This window comes from Sus scrofa, chromosome 1 (genome assembly GCF_054392235.1).
Source record: "Sus scrofa isolate SSC_HxYL_T2T_F1_AM1 chromosome 1, Sscrofa_HxYL_maternal_Yorkshire_Landrace_v2.0, whole genome shotgun sequence".
Classification (NCBI taxonomy): domain Eukaryota; kingdom Metazoa; phylum Chordata; class Mammalia; order Artiodactyla; family Suidae; genus Sus; species Sus scrofa.
The window spans coordinates 36,171,856-36,195,617 of NC_139383.1; the positions used below are offsets into that span (position 1 = coordinate 36,171,856).

General features: G+C 36.5%; 1 long non-coding RNA gene across 7 annotated transcripts in view; it reads left to right on the plus strand.

The window, feature by feature from the left end:
- The window catches only part of LOC110260187 (uncharacterized), a 330,158-nt gene that overhangs the window by 82,280 nt on the left and 224,116 nt on the right, over window positions 1–23,762 (plus strand). For 2 of the 7 annotated variants that reach the window (XR_014804114.1, XR_014804135.1), the window contains exon 4: window positions 20,781–20,891. The exons of the other annotated variants lie outside the window; for them this stretch is intronic. This is a non-coding gene — a long non-coding RNA (uncharacterized LOC110260187). The remainder of the gene's footprint in view (window positions 1–20,780; window positions 20,892–23,762) is intronic. 7 annotated transcript variants of the gene reach the window in all.

Genomic DNA, 23,762 nt, shown 5'->3' on the forward strand with positions numbered 1-23,762 from the left:
GCCTATTAGAAAAATCCTGAACACTCCATTAAAAAACTTAGAACTAATAAACAATTCAGTACAGTTGTATAAGGCAAAATCAATATACAAAAATATGTTGCATATACTCTAATGATGAACTATCAGAAAGAGAAAGGAAACAATTCTGTTTACAATTGTATCAATAAAAGAAAATGCCTTGGAAAAAATTTAACTAAAGAAATGAAAGTCCTGTATATTGAAAACCGTAAGACATTATGAATAAAATTGAAGAAGCCACAAATAAATGGAAGGATAGTGCATGCTCATGGATTGGAAGAATCATAAAAACTAATAACCTCAAAATCTGTATGGAACTACAAAAAACCCTGAATAGTAAAATATTGACAAAAAAGGACAAAACTGGAAGTACTATACTCCCTGATTTCAAGCTATATTACAAAGATACAGTAATCAATATAGCATGATATTGGCATAAAAACACAGACACATAGATCAATGGAATAGAATAGATTGTGCAGAAATAAACACATGTATATATGGTCAATTAATTTATAACAAAGAAGCTAAGAATATACAAGGGGAAAAGATAGTCTCTTCAATAAATGGTATTGGGTAAACTGAACAGCTCGATGCAAAAAATGAAAATCAACTACTCTATTATACAAAAATCAACTCAAAATGGGTTAAAGACTTGAATGTAAGACTTGAAATGTAAAACTTTGAAGAAAACATGGATATTAAGATTCTTGACACAGGTCTTGATGGTGATTTTTTTAAGCTGACACCAAAAATTAAAGAAACAAAAGCAAAAATAAATAAATGAGACTGCATTATACCAAAAAAGCTTCTGCCCAGCAAAGGAAACCATCAACAAAATGAAAAGGCAATCAACTGAATGAGAGAAAATATTTGCAGATCATCTGATAAGGAGCTGATATTCAAAAATATGTAAAGAACTCCTACAACTCAATAGCAAACAAACAAGCCAATTAAAAAATGGGCTGAGGATCTGAAGAGACATTTTTCCAAAGAAGACATACAAATAGCCAACAGGTACATGGAAAGATGTTCAATGTCTTTAATCATTACGGAAGTGCAAGTTAAGATCACAGTAAGATATCACATCACACCTTTTAGAATGGCTATGATCAATAAGAAAAGAGATAGCAAATGTTAGCTAGGATGTGAAGAAAAGTAAAACCTTGTGCACTGTTGGTGGGAATGTAAGTTGGTTCAACCACTATGGAAAACAGTGTGGAGAATCCTTAAAAAGTTAATAAGAGAATTGCCATAAGATCTAGGAATCCCACTTTTGAGTATTTAAAGAAAGTGAAAACACTAACTCATGAAGATATATGTGCACCCATAGTCATTGCAGTGTTATTTACGATAGCCAAGATAACAGAAACAGTGTAAGTGTCATTGATGAATAAGTTTTAAAAAATGAAATCTTGCCATTTATAACATGTATGGACCTTGGTAGCATTATGCTAAGTGAAGTAAATCAGAGAAAGACAAATACTGTATGATCTTTCTTATATATGGAATCTAAAATGAACAACTAAACAAAACAAAAAACCCAAACAAGAATCAAGTTCAGAGATAAACAAATTGATGGTTGCTAGCGGTAGGGGGTAGGATATAGAACAAATGAGAAGAAAAAAAAACAAAACAGGCAAATACTGTAGATATCTGTTAAATGTCAGTTCAGCTGCATTTTCTATGTATCTGATAATAAGTGCTGAAAAGAAAGATTAATTCATCTACTTTGTGCTACATCAAATGTAGCAAGCTACATATAGATACTTTATAAATTTCTAACTGTGGTGACACATCCAGAAAGGGAAAAAGATTAAAACATGTTTAGCTCTAACATGAATCATATATTTCTATCTTCAATTAAATTTTTTTTCCAAAAGATTTTTCAACAAGGTTATGTTTCTCCATTGCTTCTTTCTCTGTTATTGAAATTTCCCAGCATGCAGAAGGCCCAGGACCATGGTTTTCAGTAATTTTTGTAATTAAGTACCATGACAATGTGCAATGTTCTAATTTAGAAATAGAGATTTTTAGGAATGTAGTAATTCAGCTTTATGGAAAACAGGAAAATGACTCAATATAACCATCTGGTCACTAAAAAAAAAAAAACAAAACCCAAAACTGTATGCCACCCTTATGGGCCCCTGCTGTGTGAGCAGTCTAGCATGGGATGGGGCCTACTTAAAGTTACCACTAACAGCTGGTTACCAATGATCTGCTAGTGTTGGTGCCCAGTTATTTTCAGTTTGGCTTGGCACCGGCAGTGGCTAACATCTGCTTAGTGATGGCTCATTTTGTGGGCCCAGGTCTATAGGGTTTAAATGCCCCAGAATTCACTGCGAGGCATAATTTAGGCTTATGTGGGAGCTTCTTCAAAGTCGACCTGAATACTTGCAAGAGGTTGCAAGCCATCCTGGTTTCCTGGCTTTTATACAGCCTGGACCTTCCTTATGAGATGGTTGCTGCCCAGCCAGGCCTCTTAGGACTTGGCTGTCTCCCTCTCTAAGTAGCAACAGGAAGGTATTGTTAATAGCTTAGGGCAATAAGATAACTGCTTTCAACAGTTTCTAGATTTTTGCACACGAGGCTGTCTTTGGTGAGAATATTCACATACATATGTGTGTATCTGGGGCTATGAAGCAGAGACATTTGCTGTGCATTCACCTCATGCTTCTTCCAGAAACCAGCTAGACTTTGGAAGTTGGCTTTGGAATATGTTATATCTACTATCAGGTTACAAGGTTGTGTTGGAAAGTTCAGGAGTTAAAAGGCCCAAATGGTAATGAAAGTGGGGAAAATATAATATACTCAGGTTGAGGAACTGGCCAATCTCAAGGAATTATAGCTTCTTTTTTGTTCCTATTAATTTTTTTTATATATTTATAGTTCCTAGAAGTTAGAAAATGCTTGCCTCTATCTCACTGCCCCCCACCTCTGACACAAAGAAGTCATTTGTTTTAGAAACCTAGTGGTCTTTAGTATCATTTTAATGTATGTTTGAGTAAATTTTGAGTAGGAAGAATAAATGAAATGCAGTATTTACATTTTGCTAATTTTCTTCTCTTGTTAGAAAGCTGCTATTTTGCAGAAAGAGAAATATGTTAAAAATGTATGTATTTTAGCTATAAAAATCAATTGTCATAAATTGTATATATAGCAAATCACATGGGAAGTCTTTATTTCCTAATTTAAAAAAGCTGCCTCAAAGAAATGTTTCAGCACACAGAGGCACATGGGCCACTTGGCAGACAGCCTAATTGAAACCAAGGGCCCGGGAGAAGAGCTGAACTCTGCATCTGCTGTCCAGAACTGGCTGCGCTACACTTTGAACCAGTGCTGATGGCTTTGTACACAAAGATCAAAATGAGTTTGTTTTATTCAGCTGGGTTGTGGAGGTGCACATATTTTGGCTTCTGGATGCAATAAAGCATTGAGCTCTCAGATAAACAAACTATAAATCTAATCAAGCCTGGGCACAATGATAAGTAGATTGCTTGAGAGAGGGAAGGAGGGAGAGAGAAAGAGAGAGAGAGACACACACAGAGAGACAGAAAGACGCATGAGATAAAATGGCCCAATTCCATTTTATGCAATGGAGTGCTGAACATGAATCTTGATATGTTGCCAGTTTTAACAACTATTTCTTCTCCTTATTCCTTTTCCTTTTCCTCTTCCTCCCCCTCCTCCTCCTCTCAGCTCCCTGCTTGTCATGTTGCAGTGAGACCACAGATATATTCTCTATTAAAGAATTGTCTTGGGGGCTACATCAGACTGCTTGAATGGAAACAGGTGAATTATTGTAAAATATTTCTTCTTAAGGTTGTGTTTGAGGACTTTGAAATATTTGTCTTTCTGTTTCTCAAAGCAGTATAGGCAAAAATTATAGAGGTAGTGTGCTCCTTATGTGCCACTCGTAGCCGTCAGTATCCTTATCATGCAACCTTTATTTGTCCCTAGTTATGTGCTTGGAAGTAAAACAAAAGAATAATGAATGCTCCATCTCAAACCTGTTTAGATGTAACCACTCTGAAGCATAGTTGAGTGTTTCAGCTATGACAAAGAAATGGAAAGGTGTCATTGATTTATTCATGTGCTGTGGATGCTTTGACCCACCACAGAACTTCAAATATTGTTGGAATCAATCCATCTCCTTACTTTACTAAGTAGCTGCCAGATAAATCTCCAGATATAATAAAATATGTGTCCATTAGGAATGACTGAATTCCACAACCAGATTCCACCTGAAATCTGAATGATGAAGTTTTCATTTAAAATGAGTGCATAGTTGACAGGTTTAAAAACTGCCCAAGGAATAAATAACAGCCACTTAGAAATTTTCTCCAGTAATAAGGAATCTTGGCTGTGCAATAAATAAGGAACTTCTAAGGGCGTTCCCATCATGGCTGAGCAGTAACGAACCAGAATAGTATCCATGAGGATGCAGGTTCAATCCCTGGCCTCGCTAAATGGGTTAAGGATCAGGTGTGGCCATGAGGTGTGATGTAGGTTGCAGATGTGGCTCAGATCCTGTGTTGCTGTGACTGTGGTGTAGGCCTGCAGCTAAACTCCCCAATCCTGGGAACTTGCATATGTCATGGGTGTGGCCTTAAGAAGACTAAATAAACAAATAAATAAATAAACAAAAATTTAAAAATAGGCACCTATACTCTAAATCACTAATCAGATATTTACAAGCATGGTTAATTTTTTAAAAAAAGAGTTTTAATTGAGATACAACTCACCACAAAGTTCATGCTTTTGAGGTGTACAACTTAAGTGATTTTTACTATATTCACAAAGTTGTGCAACCATCACTTCTGTCTAATTCCAGAACACTTTCATCACCTCAAAAAGAAGTGCTGTATGCATTAGCAGTCTTTTGTGGAAAAGATGGAAATTTCACTGAATTTCTTTGATGGAAATTTCAGAGAATCGGTATCTTCTTTCTAACTTCCAATTTGAATAAAAGATCATTTGAAGTTCTGAAAATCAACTTTGATATTTTTCATCTCTAATTTCTATACTATTAAGATTCTTTTCTGTAGATAACCAAAGTATTTCAAGTATGTAGTAAAATGTAGTAGAGTTTAGAGGGTTCGGCATTGAACTGGATAGGTTATTTTATGCACTAACTTCCTCAGTGACTTAAAATCTTAGTCTTATTGTGTATGAGCCAACCAGGCTAATGAATTGAGCTGGTTACTGCACTGTCAAGAGTGTTATGCTAGGAGTCATGTTTCTTGTTCAAGAGAAATTTGCATAATAATAATTATAATAATATGAATAATAATGAGGAAGAACAGGAAGAAGAAAATCAAGATGAAGAAAAACATATTAATATAATTTATTGACCACACCACTCTGTTAGGAACTTGTTTAATATATTTTTCAATGAGTAATATTATTCATCTTTTGTGCAACTCATATACCTAAGTAGCATAATATAGCATTAGGTGTAACTTGGAATAAAAAAGAAAGAAAAAAAAGTGAATACAATAAATATTTGGTAGGAGGGGAGAAGTAGTAAATTTGCCTCAAACTACATCCTCACTATCAAGTAGTGCTTTAATGTCAAACAGCACATGATCTTATGCTGTCTTTTGGTACTTATATTTATTGTTATTTACTCACTTTTTATTAACCTGAAGATAGGTTAGACTAATATCAAGTTTCAGGTTATGATTTGGTAATACATCATCCTTTGTTAGTGAATTGTGTGATTTTTAAACTCTTTAATTAAGCTTGATGAGCTTTTTTGGACCAGCAATAGCCAATGAAGAAACAAAAGCTATGTTATATAAAAAAGAAAAATTGTAACTTGATTCTAATCAGCAGAAATCAATCCTGTTGGTCTGCAGAAACCAGTGGGTGTTTTTTTTTTTGGTTTTTTTGGTTTTTGTTTTTTTTGTCTTTTGTCTTTTTATTTTATTTTATTTTATTTTTTTTTTTTTGTCTTTTTGCCATTTCTTGGGCAGCTCCTGCGGCATATGGAGGTTCCCAGGCTAGGGGTCTAATCGGAGCTGTAGCTGCCAGCCTACGCCAGAGCCACAGCAACGCAGGATCCGAGCCGCATCTGCGACCTACACCACAGCTCATGGCAACGCCGGAACCTTGACCCACTGAGCAAGGGCAAGGACCGAACCCGCAACCTCATGGTTCCTAGTCGGATTCGTTAACCACTGCGCCACGACAGGAACTCCGTCTTTTGTCTTTTTAGGGCCATGCCTGCGGCATGTGGAGGTTCCCAGGCTAGGGGTCTAATCAAAGCTGTTGCCACTGGCCTACACCAGAGCCACAGCAACTCAGGATCCAAGCTGCATCTTTGACCTACACCATAGCTCACGGCAATGCTGGATCCTTAACCCACTGACAACTCCAGGGGTCGAACCCACAACCTCACGGTTCCTAGTCAGATTAATTTCCGCTGTGCCATGACAGGAACTCCAGACACCACTGGTTTATTGGAAGTACCTAAAGGCGCTAGATTCAACGAGAGGACAGAAGACCAGGAATATCAGCTAGAAGAAACCAAGACTGGGCAGCAGAAACACAGCAGTAGTCAAGCTATTGCAATCTGATGCCACACCATTGCTGTCACTGCTGCTGTAATGAATATGACCACCTGCTTTCCTGATACCATTGTGTTAATTGCTTAAGATTCAAGAACCAAGAAAAGAGCATCAGATACACTTAGAAGAAGCATGGAGAAGAAAAGGAGGAACAAGTCTGTGATTAGGTGATGACTAATATTATCCATCAACTGGCTAAGCCACCATACCCAGATATTTGGATAAATGTTAATTCTGTATGTTTTGTTTGAGGCATTTTTTTGGGTGAGGTGATCATTTATGTCAGTGAACTTTGACTGTCACAGATTACCCTTCATAATATGGAGGACCTCATGTAATTAACTGAAGTCCTTACTAAAACAGACTGATCTCCTCTCAGCAAGAAGGAATTCTGCCAGGAGACAGCCCTTAGACCTGAACTGAACTTTTCCCTAAGTCTCTGCCTGCCGGCCTACTCCGTTAGATTTCGGACTCACTAAACCACACACCGTGTGAACCAATTCCTTAAATAAATCACTCTCTCTCTCCCTCTTTTTCTCTCTCTTGCATAGACACACACACTGTTGGTTCTTTTTCTCAGGAGTACCTTGACTAATATAGTTTATTTTGTAAGAGGTGGCTAACCCCCCCCCCCCATAGACTTATATGAAATGAGTAATTACTCAAGTAAGTTTGGATTACTGATGGGAAGGGAAGGGCTCAATAATGAATAGCCAAAAACCAAGAAATGTCCACAACACAGAATAATATATGAAGATAGTGTCCAAGTTCTGAGGGAAAAGAACTCAGAGATATGGAGTTAACCTGGAAAGAAATCATGGGATAATATTTTAAAGGAAGAGAGAGACATGATTGGAAGAGGAGGAGGAGAAGGTCAGGGGAATAAAAATGGGCACATGCTCTCCCAATGAGGTGGCAATACGGTGATGTATGGTGGACCCGATGCTGTGCCAGACCTTTGAATTGCCGGAAAACCTCTCGGAAGCCAACCATCATGCCAGAATTGTGACTACCTGGAAACCACCCTGTTATAAGAAGCCAAAGCCACCATAATAGGCTGTGAAAGAAGGAGGGAGAAAGATAATACACACAGGGAGCACCAAGGTACAAAATATAAGCAAAAAAATCTTTTGGGAAGAGTATTCTCCAGCTATCCTAGCTATCAAGGTTAGATCAAGAAGATGGAGCATGATAATGTGAGAAAAAAGAATATAAACATGTATGTGTAACTGGGTCACTATGCTGTACAGTAGGAAATTGACAGAACACTGTAAACCAGCTGTAATGAAAAAAAATTTTACGTATATATATATATACATATATACATACATACATACATATATATACATAAAGAAGATTAAAGATAAGTCCTTCTTGGGCACCTTAGCTCAGAATCATAAGTTAAATGAAACAGTTGCTTTATGCTAGGATGTAGGTTTGAGGTAGTTTGACAATGCAGTGGTGAATTCCTGTCACAGACAGCCTCTATTCGATGTGATATTCTAAAAGTTTGGAGATATAGAACCAAATCAAGTGAACAAATAAGGCTCCTGAGGGTGAAGTTTAAGGAATTCAGAAGGCAAGGACTGAGGTTGAGAGATACCAGTATTAATTATGAAGGGAAATATACCCCAGAGGTTAGTAAAGGAAACAATGTTCTGACAGATCAAAATTAAATTAGGAAACATTGCCAGTGAAGACGAAGATAAAGATGGGGGCGGTGGGGAACAATTCATGTAGCGAGGAGAACATGGGTTTAATGAAGACAATTCATTTTGTTAAAGTCAGTCTTCATCTTGTATAGATCAATTTTATTAGAGTGAATAATGAAACTAAAATGGATCAAGAATGAGATTTGGTTTTGGTAAATGTTTAATAGTGTTATGTTACTTTAGATTATTAACAACTATAGGAGTTCCTGTTGTGGCACGGTGGAAACAGATCTGACTAGTATCCATGAGGACATGGGTTTGATTCCTGACCTCGCTCAGTGGGTTAAGGATCTGGCATTGCCATGAGCTATGGTGTAGGTTGAAGATTTGGCTCAGTTCTGGTGTTGCTGTGGCTGTGGTATAGGCCGGCAGCTATAGCTCCGATTTGACCCCTGGCATGGGAACCCTCATATGCCAAGGGTGGGGCCGTTTAAAAAAAAAACAAACTATAAGTAAAGCTTCTTAAAAGAAAAAGAAAAATCTAATGTATGTTTTATAAGCATAAATGTATTTTATCAATGATAAAATTTATAAATTAAATGTGTATAAATTTATTTTATAAATGATAAAATGTGTAAGTATATTTTATAAATTTAAATTTATAGAACTTATAAAGAAAATACACAAAAAGAATAATGCTCTATTATTATTTATTTATTGGCCACTCCCATGGAAGTTCCCAGGCCAGTAGTAACTTGAGCCACAGCAATATCAATGTTGAATCCTTAACTGCTAGGCCACCAGGAAACTCCCATAAGGCTATTTTAAGAATATTAAAAATATGAAGTTTAGACTTGTGGTCCAAATTAGTGGCTACTCTCTTGTTTCAGGTTGGTAACTTATTTACTTAAATAACATTTTGGTTTTGCACAATATCAAGATGATCTCTGGTGTTCCCTTCACTCGTTCAATCCTACAGAAGTGGACATGTACAGATCTGAACACTTACAATGACCAGTATGAAGTTATAAACTTTTTCATGAAGTTCAATTATACACAGAGATAGCAGAAAAAAAGGTTCATACCAAAATCTGCATAAAAACAGTTTAACCTAGGAGTCAAGATGAGTAGCACAGATTCTCATGTGGTAAAATATGTTATGTATTGTATTATGCTGTTCTCTAGTTTTTGCATTAGTCAAACATGTTTAGAAATATATTTCTATCACTTATATAACTCTTAAAGCTTATCCATAGACTTCCATGGGAAACTACTGGTTTAGATTAAACAAAAGGAAATCTTCAAGGCACTTTGCTGTCAGCAGAACTGCTTTGGATGTAAAGCAATTTCATTTGAGTATAAAAATTATATTCTCCATGCTCTAGTCTGTGCTTATTTTATCTTTAATTACTTGTGGTTTCACCAAATTTCAAAAAAAAAATGGTTCTTTATTTTTTTCATAAAACTTCTCATGAAAATTAAGTATTTTTTTTCTGTATTACCTGCTTTCTAGAACACTTTGCCCCTCTTTGGAAAAAGACCTTGCTAGCCAGCTGTATGGCTCACTAAATTCTGCTCAATACCATGCAAGGACAATGGGATAGTCTTTCAGTTCGCTTATATTATTAGCTATTATGTCAGTATTAAGGATATCAGAAGGCATTTTAGCCTCATAGATGAAGCAGACAGTCACTAAATAAGCACTGTGACACCTGTTAGTCTCAATCAAGACTTTAGGTATCATTAGCAAAGAAGCATGTTGGGGCTTGAGTAGAGGCTCAGTCATCTCTACTTCAAGGTTGGAATTGCCTTAACCCTAATAGCTATGTAATATGGACACCTCTGTTTTGGATACAAGAGGAGAACTGTTCCGATGCTACGGTTTGTGAAATGTAACACCATTGTCTGATTTTGTTATTAGGTGCAGTTGTTCACACCTAACCACATACTTATCATCTTGCATTGTTATCTCAAGATATTTATTCTCTAATAGGACTCTAATAGCTTTGTGTGAGAGGTCTCGTCTTTCCTATTCAAGCTCTTCAAAGACAATGGGCAATATCTCATAATTTTAGTTGCCACTCTGTGCACAGTTGTTTTAGATACAGGAATACAATAGAGGTTAAATAATTAATATAATATTTATTGAGCTCCCATGTCATGTTAGCAGCTATGTTAACTGCTATGAACACACAGTAGTGTGGCACAGCTTCTAACTTCTTAGAAAGTTGAAAAAATTAAAAAGGTGTGCATATAAACACACAAACTTACTCATATGATATATATGAGATATATGCGTATACATACATATATATATGTTATGAATCAACTCTCTTTTTCTCTCAGTGGATAAAAATAGTGAACTTTAGAATTTACTTGACTTTCAAGTTTATGATATTAACCATTTTATTATAGATAGTCCAGAATTTTTTGTTAATTTACCAAAGAATATTCCAAAAATATGGGGAATTTCTTTTCCTTGAGGTTTTTATCTATCTATCTATCTATCTATCTATCTATCTATCTATCTACCTACATTCTTCTTAGGGCTGCACCCATGGCATATGGAAGTTCCTAGGCTAGGAGTCTAATCAGAGCTACAGCTGCTGACCTATACCACAGCTGCTCGCCTATGCCACAGTTACTGCAATGCAGGATCTGAGCCATGTCTGCAACCTACACCACAGCTCATAGCAGCACTGGATCCTTAACCAGGGGTCAAACCCACATCCTCATGGATTCTGGTTGGGTTTGTTACAGCTGAGCCACAATGGGAATTCCTATTTCTATTTTTACTGTTATTTTAATATAGGAATAGTAACTTAAGACATTTGTGAAAACTTTTTGTGTCTTAGTTCTTAATTATATTCTTTGTGTTGAAGCCAGATGAAGTTTTATGTTTTCTAAGAAAACCAATAAGGAAATGGTTTATGTTGTGTATTTCTCTTCAATATGCATTATGTCTGCACGATCCTGAATCCCTTGGACTCTGAGCTTTCCCTTAGGCCTCTACATCAAGAGTATCTCTTCTTAACACAAGCTATGGCCCAGGATTTCCCATTAGTCAGCATGGAACAAAGACAATTAGCTAACTCTGGATGAAAAATAAAGGAAAAGAGAATAAAAACCTGGGAGTTACAGTAAAATAAAGTTGGAGGGCATGGTGAACCTTGTTTCACAATTCCCCTTTTTCCCTAGAACCTCTCAGCTATTCCATGAAACAAGGTCTTCCAGGGTTTAAGCACTGAAATTCTGATAAATGGTAAATCCCCTTCAAAATAAAACCATTTGGAGACTTCTTTTTTTTTTTTTTTCATTTACAACAAGTTTTATTTTTTCCATTATAACTGGTTTACAGTGTTCTGTCAATTTTCTACTGTACAGAAAGGTGACCCAATTACACATACATGTATACATCCTTTTTTCTCAAGACACCATTAAACTCCTAGAAGAGAACATAGGCAAAACATTTTCTGATGTCAACCTTATAAATATTTTCTCAGGTCAGTCTCCCAAAGCAGCAGAAATAAGAGCAAAAATAAAGCAATGGGACCTAATCAAACTGACAAGCTTTTGCACATCAAAGGAAAGCAAAAAGACAAAAAGACAACTTACAGATTGGGAGAAAATAGTTTCAAATGATGCAACGGACAAGGGCTTAATCTCTAAAATATACAAACCACTTATTCACCTCAACAGCAAAAAAGCCAACAACCCAACTGAAAAATGGGCAAAGACCTGAAGTGACATTTCTTCAAAGAAGATACACAGATGACCAACAAGCACATGAAAAAATGCTCAACATCCCTGATTATTAGAGAAATGCGAATCAAAACTACCATGAGATACCACCTCACACCAGTCAGAATGGCCATCATTAATAAGTCCACAAACAACAAATGCTGGAGAGGGTGTGGAGAAAAGGGAACCCTCCTGCACTGTTGGTGGGAATGTAAATTGGTACAACCACTGTGAAGAAAAGTATGGAGGTACTTTAGAAAACTATACAGAGAACTACCATATGACCCAGCAATCCCACTCTTGGGCATATACCCAGACAAAACTTTCCTTGAAAAAGACCCATGCACCCGCATGTTCATTGCAGCTCTATTCACAATAGCCAAGACATGGAAACAACCTAAATGTCCACTGACAGGTGATTGGATTAGGAAGATGTGGTATCTATACACAATTGGAGACTTCTTAAGGGAGTTGTAACAGTTACTGGGACACAGACTACTTGGAAATAAGGAGAATTTATCTTTTGGTTAAAAAGTTAAATGTAGTCTATCATCGAATGGATAGATAATTGCCTCACTTTTGGCAAACTCTATTTCTCAGGCAGGACTTAGGCTGCCCTGTTTGGACTCCACATATTCAGACAATGCTAGAGGTTTCAGGAGCTGTGGTACAGTGTGGAGTAGATTACTGTGAATTCCAGTTGCTGGTATATGAATTATTGCAGCTGATGGTTTTTTGATCTAGAACCCTGAAATAAATACAGACTCTGAAGGATATGCTAGTGTCGAGATAAAGAAAAAAGGGAAAGGAGATAGTTATGTGCTATTCTCATTAGCGGATATTGATTTGCTGAAGAGTATTGATTTTTAATGGAATATTTCTTACAGTGAAATATGTAAGAATTTGCTGTGATTTAGATATACAATTAACTGGGCTTTCCAGTGAAGTTTAAATTTTGTGATGCAAAAAAAAGATAGCATTTTATATAACTGACATAAATAAAATAAAATAGTCTTAAAAGAAGTACTGAATAGGAGTTCCCTGTTGGCGCAGCAGAAACGAATCCAACTAGGAACCATGAGGTTGCAAGTTTGATCTCTGGCCTCAGTCAGTGGGTTAAGGATCTGGTGTTGCCCTGAGCTGTGGTGTAGGTCACAGACGCAGCTCGGATCTGATGTTGCTGTGACTGTGGTGTAGGCTGACAGCACTAGCTCCAACTGGACCCCTTGCCTGGGAACTTCCATATGCCATGGGTGCGGCCCTAAAAAGAAAAGAAAAGAAAAAAAAAAAGAAGTTCTGAATAAAGAGATAACAGTGAAAGAATTTTATTTTATTTTATTTTTTTCAGTAAGGAATCAAGTATTTACTATATATTTTAATTGAAATTATTTGTAATACATTTTCCACTTAATAAAAATGAAATACAAGAAAATGAATAACGCATGGGAATATTGAGAGGAAAGCACTTGGAACAAACAGGACATTGAGCTATTTTTTAATTGTACAATATGATAATAAAAATATTTAAAATCCAATAGGAAAAAATTTTAAAAGGCACATATAATTACCATAAGCAAATATATAGCTTGCTAAAAACATATTAAATGAGTCTATTTAGTTATCAAAAATTATAGATTAAAACTAGAAGATTTTAAGAAATTTATTTTATTTTATTTATTTTTTATTTTTTTTGTCTTTTTGCTATTTCTTGGGCCGCTCCCGCAGCATGTGGAGGTTCCCAGGCTAGGGGTCTAATCGGAGCTGTAGCTGCCAGTCTATGCCAGAGCCACAGCAACGCAGGATCCGAGCCGCCTCTGTAACCTACACCACAGCTCAGGGCAACGCCGGATCGTTAACCCACTGAGCAAGGGCAGGGACCAAACCCACAACCTCATGGTTCCTAGTCGGATTCGTTAACCACTGCGCCACGACGGGAACTCCAGAAATTTATTTTAAACAGAGAATCAGAAGTAACATGAAGTGTCAATTTAATAAACTAATTACTTTCTATCCTTAAAGTTATAAAAAGCAGCACATATTTTTGACTTGAGTTACATTGTACTATGATATCTCAGTGAAAGTGATTCAACGTTTTAGCATCGATATTTTTTGTAGACATTACTGGTAGATTTTTTTCTTCTGGATTATTTGTAATAATAGAGATATGGTCTTTGTAATTCAAAAAGGGAATATAATCAATTGACCTTAACTATTGTACATGGATCTGAACCTGCAAAGCAATAGTACAAATTACAAAATATCCTCCCTTTTTCTAAAAGGAAGATCAAGTCTAAGTTTACAAACTGAAAAAAAATTCATTGTTTTGAAGTTGTCTTTCCCTGGTCAAAATATCTTTTTCACACTTAGAAATGTTGAGTACATCTTTAAAATAAGGATTTTATTCTTCAATCTTCAAGTCAATAAATTCTCACATAGGGTAAGAGTCTTTGTACAGAAATTAAAGAGAAGTTGGTGATTATCCCACCATTATCAGCAATATATATTTAGTCATGAGAAGATGTCACTTATGTTTTCAAAATTTGATACCCAAGTAAAACTTACCATATGAGGTTACTTTTACAGCCTCTCTAAAATGTCTGTCTTTTAAGAGAAATCTTTCTTTTCCTTTTTTTTTTTTAGGGTCACACCTGTAGCCTATGGAAGATCCCAGGCTAGGGGTTGAATCAGAGCTATATCTGCCAGCCTATGCCGAGCAATGCTGGATCTGAGCCATGTCTGCAACCTACACCACACCTCATGGCAATGCTGGATTCTTAACCCACTGAGTGAGGCCAGGGATCAAACCTGCATCCTCATGGATACTAGTTGGATTTGTTAACCACTGATCCATGACAGGAACTCTGAGGGAAATCTCAGTCTTAATCAGAGACCAACAAAAGCTGAATATAGAAAACACAGTTTGGTAAAGAAAATTTTGCATTTCTGTAATGCTTTAATCATTACCTCTTCCTTCTTCATTCCCATTGTTTTCTTCCTTTTATTTTGAATGGGAAGCAGTAGTGTTTCTCTCACCCTTCCCATTTTTTTTTTTTTTTTTTAATGGCTGCACCCATGGCATATGGAAGTTTCTGAGCCAGAGACTGAACCCAAGTCACAGCTGCAACCTACCGAAAACAGTAACACTGGATACTTTAACCACCTGAACTGAGCCAGGGATCGAACTCATGCTTCTACAGATCAGAGCCACTGCAGTAGGATTCTTAACTCACTGTACCATTGTAGGAACCCTCCTGAGTTTCTCCTTGAAGATAACATGGCACAAATGATTAGCATCACTTTTCTCTTTTCCTCTGCTTTTACCCTTTTTCTGGATTAACCCACACCTAAATATGCCAGGCAGTTGATATTAAAAGGCTACTCAAATCTTAGAATTCTGTATGTTAGTTCATGAGGATCAGTTCAAACACTTAACAATATATAGCACTTAGAGAGAATCTTGGTTTTATCTATTCTGAGTCAAAGAAGGTTTGGCAGTCCTTCTCTCTATTCTGAGTTTTGATCTTTGTTATCTGGGAATTGGTTCTGGTCCCAGTTGAATAAGGACTGATGAGAAAAATCTCTTAACATCAAAATCTGTTTTGCTACTTCCTACCTGTAATAAGCATTAAGTACATAATGAATCAATTGGATAGGCCACTGGCTATGGATAGATGAGACACCCCCTCTTCACCCAGGTGAAGAGGCAGGCTTAAGTAGCAGTTGATATTCTTTGAATTGCCTTTGATTTGTGTAGCTTTTGCTTATTTGGTGGAATATTTAATCTGAGGTAATTCCCTTCCTTAAGGGATAAAAAGAGCAGGGAGAAAGGAGATGACATGCCTGGTTTGGGGGAAGCAATTTTAGAGAAAGAAAAGCCTGAGGAGGATTATATGAAATTTTTCAAGGTAAATATTCTTCTATATCATGAATTCTTCAATAAAAACTCTCTGTGCTAATATTATGAGTGAGGTATGTCAGTGGAATGGGCACGGTCAAAGTGAGAGCAGAGGCTGCTTCATGGGAGGCCACCATACATGCGCAAAGAGCTACAGTCCACAATGAGCAAGGTCACTCCTGTTTTCTCTGTGTCCTTACTAAGACTCCCATCCTTACTGACGTGTTGCTTTTAAGATATTAGTAAACTTGGGGGAAGAATCATTTCGAAAACCTAGTTTAAGTCTCCTTTTTCTCATCTGTGAAATGGGGGTAGTAAAAACACCTGACTCCTAAGATCAGTGTGCATATTAATGTAGATAAGCTCTTTAGCATGGTGCCTTACACAAAGCACTCAGTGTCTGTTAGATATTTTTCTATTATCACTGATTTTTTAAAGATGAAATTTGCCTCAGTAGAAAAGTGAAGTCAGCAAATCTGGATGACTTCTTTGCAGTTTAATAAAGCACCTGACTCAAATCAGTGCACACATGCCAGTTATTATGAAATTACATAAAAGATTGGGAATTTTCCTTAAAAAGGGAGAATCCTAGGCTAAGGCCTCATGTATGTTCATGTATATATGAATGATATGGAAAATTACATAAATAAAAGAGAATAAAAGAGAAAGATTAATACCAAAGTCAATTTGCAGACCTCTTGAAAATAAAGGGGATATATATTTATAAAGAATAAATCCTTTCAGTTTACTTCATCCAAGCTACTGAAACACTGACTAGATTCACACTTGAGTTAAAAAGAGATCTATCTGCATCATGATTCTAGAAAATCTTTAAAAATTTTCCAGCCTAATCATCAATTCCAGATTTTTTACGCTCTTTTTCTAGACTAGGTATAGCTAACACCTTTAGCATTTTTCATTTCATTTAATATCCACAATCTCTCCATGTTCATAGATATTATTAGCTCTACTTTGAAGATTAGAAAACAAAGTGAAAATATCCTTTTGTTAGTATATATATTTTAAATATTTTCTTCTCTACCAGGTCCATCTAAACAGGATTTTGAACCAATATAAATCTTTCTCATTTTCCATCAAAACAAAATAAAATTTTAAAGTACTAGAATTTTAACGTGTATATCTCTCTTTAGCTACTCTCCTATTTCTCACGCTTTTCATTAAAAAGACAATAAAGTTGGATTTTCTCTAAATGAAACAATAAGAGGAGGTACTAGAGCTTATGAAAAATTTCAAAGTAGATAGCCAAAGGTGCATTACCTGACTTTTGAACCCCTAACAAATTAAGAATATAAACTTATCCAGGGTTAGAAAAAGTAATATTTTTTGAGACAAATATTTGAAACTTTTGGAGTGCTATGAGTCTATCTTCCCTTTCTATTCTGCCCAGTGGAATGAGAGGTGCAACTTTTAAACTCTACATCTTTAAGAGGGGCTTCAAGGGGACCACTTAAGGAATCTAATACATATGTAGATGGATATGTATATGTATAGGTAAATTATGTACATTACATATATATTATATATATGAATGATTCATACTTATGCATGCATATGTAATATAAATTTGTGTTTTTGTACATATACTTGTGTATTCTCTGCAGATGGAGGAAATTGAAGGATTGTGCTTGATTCACACCTGAGAAAGTGGGATCTGCTGGTGGTGATATCCAGCAGTAAGAGGCTCTGAATTGTATTATTGGAGACTATAGTGGAGAATTTGGAATAAGCAGCCAAAAGAGAGGCACTGCCTGGGTCAATGGAGTTGTTGTCAGAGAGTTCACCCAAGAGTCTCTACACAGTGCCCAGAGAAGGAGTCAGCGCTAAATATAATATAGAGCCATGCAGAGTGTAGCAGTACCAGCTAGGTCTTGCTCTCAAGGCGTTAGGGAACAACAAAAACAACAAAAACCCAATGTCAAGTGGAAAGAAAAGAAATCAACCACCTCTGTCTTGGCCTAGGTTCCCTAAAGAAGAAAACCCTCTTGAAAGCTTATACACTAAGGCTGTATGGGAAAGTGCAATCTCAGTATAGCAAGATCAAGGGAAAAGGGAAGTGATGCAGACAGGGAAAGAGGGAATAATTTTACCAGGTGGCACTTCACTGAGCTTCTTAGAACTTCCCCAGAACACAGAGCTGGTTGTTTGTTGCTAGAGCACTTCTTCCAGATAGGCTCTGTTGCACTACTGTGACTTAGAATATTCCCCCAATGGAAGTAATGGAGTGGTATTCACTTGCCACCTTTTTCCTCTTTCTTGTCACTGTTTGGTTCACATTCAATTCCTGAGGCATTAACTTCCCTACTTTTGACCTTTGATCCAGGTCATGTGACTGGGAAAGCCAGATCTTGTGCCTTGTACTGTATGGCTTCCTTATGAATGGGAAATGGGAGGAGAGTCAGAGTCCTCACAGGTCCAGTTAGATGAGATTAAGTGCAGAGCCACTGCAAGTGCATCAGGGTGGACATGAAGAGGCTGCAAAAGCACACACAGTGTCAGGAGATGAGGAACAGTGAAGGTTGCTGAAGCTGCCCTTGCTTAAGTAGCTGAGGTTTAGAAGGCAGGTGGCGCAAGGTTAGATGCCCACCTGAAATTCCCCTTCTCGTGGAGGGATGAGGAATTTTATCTTTGAATAATATTGAAACTTTATTATATTGTCTAGACAATTTTACATATTGCAGTGAGATTGAAATGGTGACTTGAAGTACTTAGGAGAATTTTTACTAACTGGAAAAAGAGTTATGGAATCTGCCTAGTTTTCATTCAGGGGCATAGTAGGATTATCCTCACACAAGACATTTCAAGGGATAATAAGATGAATTTCATAAATGAATCTTGATATTTCTGCATGTTCAATCGTTGATTATGCTCCAAGCTCTTAAAATGCACTTTACACCAGTGTCTCTACTCTTTCATTTCCCATTATTTCTTCATGAATCATTATCCTTTAGCTTAAATCATTTCACATGGGCTGCTCTGACTGGTATTACCACTGATGTTACAATTGTTCAAGCTGATAGACTCTTATAAGTCTCAATATCACTTGTTTTCTCTGTAGCGTGTGTCTGTGCTCACCACTATTTATTTTTTTAATACTCCCCATCTCAGATTTGAAGATACCAAACGTCCTGGTTCACTTTCCACCTACTAGATCAGTCTTTTGAATTTCCTTCTTGTTTTTCTATGCCCACTTCCTCTTCTATACCCAACTTTAAAAAACTCTGATGACCCCTGGGGTTTTCTCCTCAGTCTGTGCTTTCTTGATTCTATGTCTTTCCCCAGGATGAGTTTTCTCTTCTCTGCCAACCCTCAGAAATTATGAACTCAAGTCTCAGAGAGCTCCTTACCTATAGGACATCTCCATCTCAAATTCAACATGTCCCAAAGCTGAACTCTTCATCTTTTACTTCCAAACTGGCTACTTTTTCTGGCATTTACCATCTTGATTTACAGTACCATTATTCACCACATCCTGCCCTCTGCCAAAGTCAGTAACCTGGGAGCGATCCCAGACTCTTCATGGACCATCATTCCCACATCAAAGCAGTCACCAAGCCCTGGAGATAAAACCTTTGGAAGAACTCATGAGTCTATCTGTTCCATGTCATCCTCACTGCTGCTATTGACTTAGGTCTTCACTGGGACTGACCTGGATGTTACCTTAACTTCCTATAGTATCTTCCTGAATCCATTTCTATTATTTTAAATTTCAGATCCATACTATTATAAGAGTTGGCTTTATAATTTTTTTCCTAAAAATAAAATTTTAAAAACTATTCCAACCTTCTTTGGTCTATAAAAGGCAAGTATTTTAGCAGTTCAGCAAAGCCCTCATGATCTGACCATGGTCAATCTAGTAGTTTTGGAATAAAAGTGATATGATAAACACAGAGCATGTGCCTTACCATCAGCTGGTTCTGAGTTCTCATCCTGGCTCTGCCACTCCCTGATGATGGGCAAAGTAATAACCTCTCTGAACTTTGGTTTTTTCATGGGTAAAATATCGGTCAGTATATATAACCACTAAGTGGAAGCTTGTATGTGATGTATCCAGCACATAGACAATGTTCAATACATTTTCCTTTCTTCATTCCCTCATTTTATTCCCTTTACTGTATGTGAGCATGCATGAAATACCTTGAATCTATTTTTTTTTTGTTCCTCCAAAAATTTTATATGTCATATAATATTCTAAGAGCAACTCCATCTTTTCTGTTGGAAAGTTACTTCTCACTCTAGAAGATGAGGCTGCATGATCGCTTCTGTAAAGCACCCCCTAACACCCAAGGCAAAGGCAAACACTCCATTTTCTTTTTTAAGTCTCTTTCCATATTTTGTCCAATTGCTAAGTCAGCTCTTGTGTCATTGTGCCATAATAATGAGGCCCTTGGTCATGGAGGGTACACAGTCAGTCACATAATGCTCTTCTTAAACGCTGGCCTGATACCAATGCAAATAAAGAAAAATGGATAAAAGGACCTCTGAATGATCTTCTGATGATTGTGCAATCATGCACTGGCCATTCTTTTGCATGATTGTTTTTATCATAAAAAAATACGTGTGGGAAATCTGTATAGAATTTACTGAAAATTATTAAGTTTTATAAAACAAGACCTATTGAGGAAAGGCTAATTGTACTGATATTGCTTAGTCTAAAGAGGAGATAGAAATAATTGAATAATAACTCTCAGTTATGATGTATTTAACATAGAGGAGACAACTGGGCATTTTCTGGCACCAGTGAGCACTAGTTTAAAATGCCATAGGAAATGTAGATTCAGTAATAGAAAAATTTCTTGAGGGTGAAAGATACTAAATAATGAAATATTTCTTCAAGTGGCTGTGACAATTCCTCAACATCATCTTTCCAAATTTCTTTAACAGTGATTCCTCTTGAATGCCAGAGAATAGACTATTTGGCTCATCAAGGTACTCTCCTACCCACAGGATCCCATGAATGCCATCAAATAAGGAAGACTTTACTCTCGTGCAAGTGTAAGCATAATACATTTTTCTTAAAGCTATTGAATCTTTTTTATTGTAAGCAGTACTTGCACCAGGGGAGGCTAAGGTTCACAGATGGATAGCATAAACCCAGATAATTATACTACATATTTGCAATATAATTAATTTGGCTTTGTGCATGTAATTTGTGTGTCATTGCCCAAACATCCTCTTTCAAAAGTACCACTCAAAATGTGCTGAACGGGGCAACAAGCTTTTTAGTCTTCGTAGTGACATATTTCCAGAATAAGTTACAACAGACATGAAAGTAGACAGTTTGCCTGTCTTCCATGGGGCCTACGAGTAGTTACTAGGTGATTGAGGAGTGATTGTAAAGGCAGAAGGGGTTCCAGACAGAAAATTGTCATGTCATGAGCCAGTATTGTGAGGAAGCTGGCTACCAGCCAGATGGAGACTAAGCTGGGCTTTACTACTGCTCTTTACTTCCAGTGAACTGAGACACATACCTCCTAATGTGTTTTCTCTTTCCTTTCCTTCCTACTGATGATTATGACTCAGTATGAAGACTGACCAACTTCTCACTTCCACATATTCTGATCTGATTCCTTAGCCCCATCTCTTGATCTAATATAGTTTTGCCCCAGACTATGGCTTAGTCCAAATCTGCTTATGGCAGCATGGTATCTGCTCCTAACATTCTTGGACCAGGATCAAAATGATGTAACCCTGCAGAGAAACTCCAGGACTGCTTTTTGTAGCTGTATAGCATCTGCCTGCCAACTATAGAACATTGTTAGAAAGGGTTCAGTTGTTCCTAACTAGGGGCAGTATCACCTTTAGCAGGGTTTAGATTTGTGTGGGGAACTTTTGGCACCACTCTGATTATCTGGTGAGTGGTAGCCAGGGATGGAAATGTCCTGTAACATTTGGGACCATTCAGCACTACAAAGATTTTTTTTTCACCCCCAAAGCCAACAATAGTGACTCTGCTGGGAAGCAGTTTAGACTTAGAACTGCTCCAATGTTGACTTGAATAGCCAGAAAGCAACTTATAGTCACCTTGCCTCTTTGCTCAAAGAGATTCTCTTTTAAAGAAAAGATTTTTCTATATAATTTACCTGAGACACAGACCCTTATTATAAAAGGGGGCAATTAATTTCATCTAGGAACTTGAGGTTGTAATAAGGGATCCATACCCAGAGCCTGTTACGGGCTTTGAGCATTTCTACAATTCCAATCAAAAAGGAAAAAAAAAAAGTATTTATGAGGTAACTACCATTTAGTGAAAGTCCTTGCAATCCTAAAAGATTTAGATAAATATCTCCTCAGCACTTATTTTCTGATTAATCTTATCCGATATACTCACTTCTGAACTTCATTTTCCCTCTCCATAGAAGGAGTATTACTGTACCACATAGGTTGTTGAGAAAATTAGCTTAATGTTTAAGTTCTACCTATTGCTTCTATCCAGTGCTTAAAAAATGGTGGTTACTGATAATAATAATAAATAATTATTCATATTAGTAATAGTGTGATTATTCAGAATAAGAAAAAATGAACTCTATTACCTGAGTCCAGTTGATATGCCATTCAGTGTCTTCTGTAAAGCAAACATAATCCTTAAGTATTGATGAGATGGTAAACAAGTAACACTCCTTGGAAATAAATGTAAGAACTATGTGTGGGGGAGTAAAAGTGGTAAAGAGAAAATGATTTTGGTTTCTTGTACTGTTTTTTCTCTATATTAATTATATGGCTCCTTCCCATCCTGAGTCTGGTTGCCTTTAACTTTAAAAGCTGAGGACTTCTTCAGGGCCTAAAGATTCAATTATTCAATATTATACTACTATCCATTAAAATCCCCTACTGCGAGTTTGGTTGCTGTGAGCTTTCATTTAGAAGAGCTATTGTGTAATTAGCAGCATCTTGGTATAGTTCAGTTGTGGAGGGTGAGAACATTGAAACCATGGGCCCCTTGCTCTATTCATCCGTCGTTTACATCTGTGTACAAGAAAGAGCTATACTATGTTGAAGTACAAATATTCTTAGGAAAAAAATACAGTGCTCAACAAGATGACTTTTTGAATCCATATAAGACAAATAATGGTCCTATGTCATTTCTTCCTATCAATTCCAGATGCACGCAAAGACTTACCAGACTTTTCAGTAGTTGCTTTGTTGCTCATGTCTCCAGTGAATCTGTAAGATCTATTGTTCTTTTAAAACAATGCTCTGTTGCCCGTTCTCTTCTATGAGGCTGAAAATTTCAGATAGAGTGGTTGTTGATGTCTTGGAAGGGTGCTGTGCTAGATGCATTAAGTGGTAATATTTTTTTTTTAAGTTTCCTAACAGAAACTTAGGCAGATGCAGATCTAGTTTTCAGCTGTACTTAAAGGGATTTGCTAGAAATTTCTTTAAATAAAAAAAGAGAATGCCTCAGAAAGGGCAGCTTTATAGTTACATATGCAAGGGCCTTTTCTCATTGGGACCCTGAACTTGAGAGTTTGGCCCCTCCCCCAGCTGCCTCATTCATAGCTTGTTCTTGATTCACAGGAGTAGAATGTATTTTATTTTCTCTATAAATAGCAAGTGGAGGAGCCCAGTTGGTTTAATGAACCATTTATAAAGTAATGAAAAGATGAAAAATTTGGAAAAAGTCTTTAGGGGAATATTGGCTGATTAAGTTAAGTTTCCAAAAAGAGTTGCATAGAAAAATGTAAAATTCAATTATATTTAACAAATTATTTTTATATTATAGTAGTTTATAATGTATAACATTACATTTTATTATTATATCTCTTTAATAACATGTTATAATTTCATATTTAAACTTAATGAATAATTAATTGAGCTTGATCAATAGTTTTAATCATTTTACATGAAGGAAAGGGGTTATCAGTC